Source organism: Saccostrea echinata, unplaced genomic scaffold (assembly GCF_033153115.1).
Source record: "Saccostrea echinata isolate AGI-Se365-2 ecotype Australia unplaced genomic scaffold, CSIRO_AGI_Sech_v1 ptg000003l, whole genome shotgun sequence".
Lineage (NCBI taxonomy): Eukaryota > Metazoa > Mollusca > Bivalvia > Ostreida > Ostreidae > Saccostrea > Saccostrea echinata.
In genome coordinates, this window is record NW_026889752.1 from 248383 (window position 1) to 256082 (window position 7700).

Genomic DNA, 7700 nt, shown 5'->3' on the forward strand with positions numbered 1-7700 from the left:
TCACGGGCCTCAGACTCAGTTCTATTATACTTCTAAATAGGGTGTCTGTGAAGTCACGGGCCTCATACTCAGTTTTATATAGGGTGTCGGTGATGTCACGGACCTCAGACTCAGTTCTATATAGGGTGTCGGTGAAGTCACGGGCCTCAGACTCAGTTCTATATAGGGTGTCGTTGAAGTCACGGGCCTCAGACTCAGTTCTATTATACTTCTATATAGGGTGTTGGTGAAGTCACGGGCCTCATACTCAGTTCTATATAGGGTGTCGGTGATGTCAGGGGCCTCAGACTCAGTTCTATATAGGGTGTCGGTGAAGTCACGGGCCTCAGACTCAGTTCTATATAGGGTGAAGTCATGAGCCTCATACTCAATACTATATGGGGTGTCGATGAAGTCATGGGCGTCATACTCATTACTATATAGGGTGTCGGTGAAGTCATGGGCCTCAGACTCAGCTCTATATAGGGTTTCGTTGAAGTCACGGGCCTCAGACTCAGTTCTATTATACTTCTAAATAGGGTGTCTGTGAAGTCACGGGCCTCATACTCAGTTTTATATAGGGTGTCGGTGATGTCACGGACCTCAGACTCAGTTCTATATAGGGTGTCGGTGAAGTCACGGGCCTCAGACTCAGTTCTATATAGGGTGTCGTTGAAGTCACGGGCCTCAGACTCAGTTCTATTATACTTCTATATAGGGTGTTGGTGAAGTCACGGGCCTCATACTCAGTTCTATATAGGGTGTCGGTGATGTCAGGGGCCTCAGACTCAGTTCTATATAGGGTGTCGGTGAAGTCACGGGCCTCAGACTCAGTTCTATACATGTATAGGGAGTTGGTGAAGTTACGGGCCTCAGACTCAGTTCTATATACGGTGTCATTGAAATCACGGGCCTCTTACTCAGTACTTGATCTTGATATAACAAGATTGTCATATTTCTGGTTTGAACAATGTCATGCATACATAGGGCAATATGAACTATTTTCTTTGAAATCAGTAGGTGATTTCAAGAATTTTTTGGGTGACTCTCAACCCTTCCCCTTTTTTTCTCTGAGTTTATATTATTTAGTATACATAAAATTAGTCTGTGCTGTTTGTACATGTAATTGTACATGTATAATCATGAATGCTTGTTGTTTGTGATGCCTGAACGGGCCCTGATTTGGAAATAAGGAATCTATCTTTCTGATAGAATATGATACATCCCCCTTATTTGGATATGAATTTCTGAAAAAATAATATGTGCATTTTTTATGTCTGTTTAATTTTTTAAATAAAGGTCTCTTTTTTAAAACTGAATTATAAATTAGTTTTTAAAGTTAAAAACTTTCCATAGAACTTTTTAAAGTCTATATTTCCTCTCCGTAATTAATTTTCTTAAAAGAAAATAATTCGTAAATTTGCAACGGGCTTAGAAAGTTTAAATAGATCTAATATGAATTAAAATGTCATTTATTGATAACATGTAACTTACTATAAGTTAGTCTATTAAATAGATGACATGTTTCGAAGATATGGGCATATTTCATAAAATTAACATTTCCGTACGGAAAAATACTAATCTTTTAAAACAAATCTTATACTTACCACGACACATATTGACATCCCGTGCTGATTGAAAGTACTTCAACTGTTCAATGAATTGCTGAAGGATTTCCTCTGACAAAACCCAACCTCGTATACACTTTTCGTCTCTACTTTCTAATCTAAACCCTGTTACCGATTCTGCCATTGAAGATATTTACACATAGCCTGATCACTTTCAAATGAATGATTGTCGATAGCTCGGCTGCAAGTTAAAAGCGAAAGTAAAAATGACGTATGCATTTTTTGTGTATTTGACTTCACGGGCTTCCGGTTGTTTCAGATCACGGGCTTATAGATTTTCCCTTCTCGGAATGCAACTTGTTGTACTTTTGGACTTCTGGAACTTTTTATGATGTAACGACAAGGTAAAAATGAATTATTTCTCCTACTAAATTACGATTAAGTCATCAATATTTAAACAAAAAGTGTCTGCAATCTCAACTTATCAGATTATTCACGAAGGACATCATCATCGATGGAAATTTAAACAGTTAAAAGAGAGAGTTCTGACTATTGTAAGCCGCCTTTATTTGGCAGATAAAATTAGAAATTATGAAGAATCATTAGAACAATTTAAATAGATTTTCTGTAACTAGAGTACATATACATCTTACAAAGTCATAACACAACTCTTATTCATATGCATAATGATGATATGTATAGGGAAAATGTATTGGTTTGTAAGTACTGTCTATAATAATATAACAACTGTTTAACAATCTAGTGATAGATTGTAAATTGAAATAGTTTACGGTTCAAAAGAGAAAATTTCTCATGTGTGACCTGCTGAGAGATTTACTGAAAATATTAAAAATAATAAGCCTACAAGATGTACCAATATTGATCATTTTTGATAGTATTTCAAGTAATGCAAATGAATCATCTGAGTAACAATCATCAGTTATTGATGGTGGTCGCAACATCATAGAAGTCTAATGGTAAAAATAAGTTCAAATCCTCATTTGTTTGAAATTTTTGCAGCCTTCGCCAAATCTTTTTTTTCAGTACATGCCCTTTGGGCACATATCACGCTAGCCCGAACAAATATTTACATGCCCAGAATTTTATCAAGTAATTTTATTCTTATTTGCCTTTTCATGCCAAGGAAATGATCCGAAATCCATTTCTATCGATCTATTGTCTCGCTATTAATATTGTATTTAACCTGTACACTTTTTGTGTCTCCTTTGCAAAAGAATTCCTTGGAAATCGTGGTAGAATAAACTGTCGTTAAAATTTTTTTTGGTGCTCCACTCTAGATGAAAAATCAGACTTTCAAGTACATTTAATGTTATTGGAATTATTTAATTTGATAATACGGAGGCTTAGGCCTCAGAATTTACATGCCCTTTGGGCGTGTACGTATGCAATTTCCACATGCCAGCTTCCAATTTTACCAGGTCCCGGGCTTCGGACTCCAGGGATTTGTCGAAGACTGTTTTGTTTGATATATGTCAACTTGTATGATGACGATAAATTTTTGTTTGTTTATTTTATTCCTCCCTGGTAGTTGTTGAAGTTTTGGCCATTATTAAAAATACTTTTGTTTGATCAGATGTACTCAGGGTTGTCTCTAAGACCCATGGGCCGAGGAATTTCCCCAACTATAATGATGTAAATAATCCCCTGGTTATTTCAATATTCCTCCTAAACTCCCCAGTAAGGGAGGAACCCCAGTTCCCCTTCTACGTTTTAAATGTCCCCTTCTATTTCAATTCTTAGGGACAACCCTGTGTATTTCGACATAAATTTTGTAAAATAGGTAAGTAGGTAGGTAGATTTTTTTTTTTTTTTGGCAGTATCTAACAAATTGATTTTCTGTCATACAAAAACACAGAATTAGAAATTTATTGATGTTTCATTACACACTGGACAGCTAGACAGGTTTAATATTTATTGCTCTCATTAAAACAAGTGTCTTGGAGAAATTATAAACCTCAACTTTATAATGAAACAAATTTTATTTCCCTGAAACCAAAAAAAAAAAAAAAATGAAGTAAAATTAAAATACTTAAAAAAATGATTCGGTAGGGGTGATTTTGATGGATCGTTTGGAGTACATCAAACAAATCAGTCATAGCTCACCTGAGCCAATGGCTCAAAAGAGCTTTTCTGATCAAAATTTGTCTGTCGTTGTCATTGTCTTAAACTTTTCACATTTGAATCTTCTTCTCAAGAACCACAGGGCCAATTTCAATCAAACTTGCTACAAAGTATCCTTGGGTAAAGGGGATTCAACTTTATTTAAATGAAGGACCATATCTTCTTCTAAGGGGAGATAATTACAAATAAATGAAAAATTAATGGCATCATTTAAAATCTTCTTTTCTGGAACCACTGGGCCAGGAAAAATTAAAGTCATTTGGAAGCATCCTCAGGAAGTGTAGATTCAAATTTGTTTAAATCATGACCCCCGGGTGTAGGGTGGGGCCACAATTGATGATCAAGTTTTACGTAGGAATACATAGGATAAAATCTTTGAAAATCTTCTTCACTAGAACCACTGTATCAGGAAAGATGAAACTTATCATGTTGAAACATCCTCAGCTAGTGTAAATTCAAGTTTGTTCAAATCATGACCCCCGGGGTAGGACGGGGCTACAATGGAGGATCAAAGTACATAGGAAAAATCTTAGAAATTTCTTCTATTCAAGAACAGCAAAGCCATGATTTGTCATATTTATATGGAAGCATCTTCAGGTAGTGTAGATGCAAGTTTGTTCAAATCATGACCCCCTTGGGTAGGATGGGGCCACAATCGGCGATCAACATTTTACTAACAATACTGATACATAGGAAAGATCTTTAAAATTCTTCTCAAGACCAATATAGTCAAAATTGGTCATAATAATATAAAAGCATCCTGAAGTAATGTAGATTCAATTTATTCAAATCATGACACTCCCTCCTCCCTCCCCAGGAGAATAAAGGGGCCATAACAGGGGATCATAGTTATACAGTAAAACTCATTTAGTACGAACACGGATATTGCGAATTCACGGATATAGCGAAGTTTTCTTGGATCCCCAGCTAAATAAATTTTACTAATTCCTTAATATATGGATATAACAAATTAAAGATATAGCGAAGTAATTTCACAGGTCCCAGTGACTTCGTTATAACTGAGTTTTACTGTAAAAAGGAAGAAAAGGAATATATCAATAAAAATTTTCTTCTTAAGAACAGCAATGCTAATATGTATCATATTAATTCAAATGCATCCTTCGAAAGTATAGAATTCATAACCCCCACCCCCCCCCCACCCCCCCGAACCACTTTTATATCTAAAATTTTAAATACAGAACTGATTTATGCTTTTTCCTACCCAAAGTGCTCAGGTGAGCAATGTGGCCCCTAGGACTCTTGTTTATTGTTGGTCTTATAAGTGAAATCAGAATGCAATACAGTGTAGTAACTGTACATGATATATTCTTTCAGAGAGAAGAAAATTGACATTAAAGGAGAACCAGTAACTAAAGATGTATGATGAATCAAGATGTGATCATGTGGTAAGTGGTAATAAATTCAATCATAAATAGGCATGTATGACAATTGCATTAAAAGAAAAGAACTTGATTCCAATTTTAATTGGAATGTTGAACTACCAGCTGCAAACTACAACAGGTTAGGCATAATAAAAAAAAATGTTTGTTTACGGTTACTCCCCCCCCCCCCCCCCCCAATGTCTAATAGCCAACCCAAATTTTTTTTTGTTGTAAAAATCCATGTCACTCATTCGTCAGTTTAACTTTTACATGTATCTTAATCTACCTACCAACCCTATTTTATTTCAGCATGTAACAGTAAACAAACATATTTTTGTTTGGCCTTATGAAATTGTATGGCTTGGAGTCCTTTTCACTTCTCTATAAAATTTTCTGTCTGGATGATGTCTAGCATAATATACACCATGCAGTGAGGATTTTAGTTCACCCGAGTTAAAAACTCGAGTGAACTTTTCTGATCACCTTTTGGTTTGTCTTTTGTCCATCAAACTGTCGATCCATCAGTGAGCTTTTCACATTTTCAACTTCTTCTCAAGAACCACTAATTTTGACCAAGGTTGACACAAAGTAAAGATATTTTAAATTGTACAGAGGAAGCCCCCTCCCCCCCCCCCCTTCACCCCAAGGGGAAATGATCAACTCTTTGAGATATTATTGATATGATCATTGTTGAGCAACTTATAATTTTGTAACCTGTAGACTTTATTTTAAGAATAATGAATATTTGTTTAAGAGTCCTTTTGTCAAGGCTCAAAGTTCAATTAAAATTATTTTGTGATACATGTATTTGAGGATTCGAGATATCAGGAGTAAAATATTTAAAGAATACTTCCAAATTACTTCGACATATCTATGGTATTCAAGATGCCAAAGTTCAACTGTATGGCTATGCTAAAGTAGTAAATATTATAACTTACTAAAACTTTCTAACATTGAAATATGTTAAATGAAACAAGACAAAAATGAAAAATAAAAATTTACTGATTTCTGGCTGGTCAGTATTTTGATGACTGTAATTTCTAAAATATTCAATAAAACACTTTGAAGCTTTAACTGTAGATATATGTTAACTAAATATACTATAAGATAATATTTATAAATGAGAAGTTTTGAACAAACATTACAACATTCATGTATGTAAATTGGGGATAAAAACTGGTTATCGGTAATGGCTATCGCCTTAATTTTCAATGACATAAAACAAGATTTAGAATGCAGGTAAACAATACTAGTATGTGTCTGTACATATGATATAGCATATAGAACTTGTACTGAATGTTGATTAGCTAAATCTTGAATGGCTGATATGTTGGTCGTTTTTGATGAAATTTAGATTATTTGTATGTAAACTTAGTGTACATGCAATATGAAATTATTCATAAGGTATTAAACATGATTAAAACATGTGTATGCAATGCATCATATGATGAATTCATATTGACTTGTATGGTTATAGCTTAACATGTATGTGCATTGTTTTTTTAGGGTCCTGTTCTGCAGATGCCATGAGATGATCTGTCTGTCCATCTGATATCACTTGTCCTGAGTATATTTTTTCTCCTCTTAGCCCAATCTCACTCAAATTTAACTCATAGAGTGCCTGTGGATGGAGGATAAAAAGTGACCTTGGACCAATTATCAAGGTCAAAGGTCAGTATCAAAACACACTATATATCTTTATTTAAAGTCCTTGTCCAGAGCATAATTTTTCTCCCTTGGTATGATCTTGCTTGTGTGCCATGGGATGAAGGGTTTTTAGTGATCTTTAACAAAATTTCTAGGTCAAATGTCAATAAGAAAAAAAAAGATTCGTAATATCCTTCAGAGCACATTTCTCTCCAATTCACTCAACTAAAAGCAGTGTTCTACATGTACGAGATGGTCATATTCTCAATCTTACCTGCTTTAATATTAATCTGGCTTAAAACCTTACTATGTAATGTTCATTATTCGGATTTCATGTCATTAAATTTAAAGACTGAAACTAATTATAATCACTGATATTGGTACATTAAAGGACATTGAGTGATCTTGTAAGATTTCTAAATAATATTCAAGCATACAATTCTTACATCAAATAATAATTTTATATGAAAATATATTGCAGATCGCAGATGATGTGAAGAAAATACAAAGGAAGCTGATGCTGAAAGAAGTATAGAGTATTTAATGAAGTTTTTTATGAATGGACTTAGATGTGAAAGACTACTTCATTGTGTACCAAGATATATGATTTTATTTATTTTGATATCATTTTCAAATAATGTTTTTGCACATCAAATGAATTATTAAACATATGATTTGATAATGCTTTTTCCTTTTTAAACATTTTCTTGATAGATTTTGAAAAGAAAACACAGTTTACCAAGGAAATTAATAATATATATTTTGATTTAAACCTGCTGTTCTCTTTTCACATTCTAGACAAGAAAGATTAACCATGGAAAATACAGGGATCCTTGAGCTTCCAGTTGCTTGTCAATCATTTTTCGAAATTGAAATGCTCAACCCACCCTGTAGTTTCCATGGTATGGAAACTATTACACCACAATTACACATTGCTTCCCGTCTCAGAAAAATAAGGGAATCTTGAAGTTTCCCTGTAATT

General features: G+C 34.2%; 1 long non-coding RNA gene across 1 annotated transcript; it reads left to right on the forward strand.

Moving 5' to 3' along the window:
• Nucleotides 1-1898: 1898 nt before the first annotated feature.
• On the forward strand, nt 1899-7400 carry LOC133178703 (uncharacterized). Its single transcript, XR_009720004.1, has 4 exons — nt 1899-1951; nt 5025-5095; nt 6578-6742; nt 7200-7400. It is a non-coding gene; the product is annotated as an uncharacterized LOC133178703 (long non-coding RNA).
• The last annotated feature ends 300 nt before the right edge of the window (nt 7401-7700 follow it).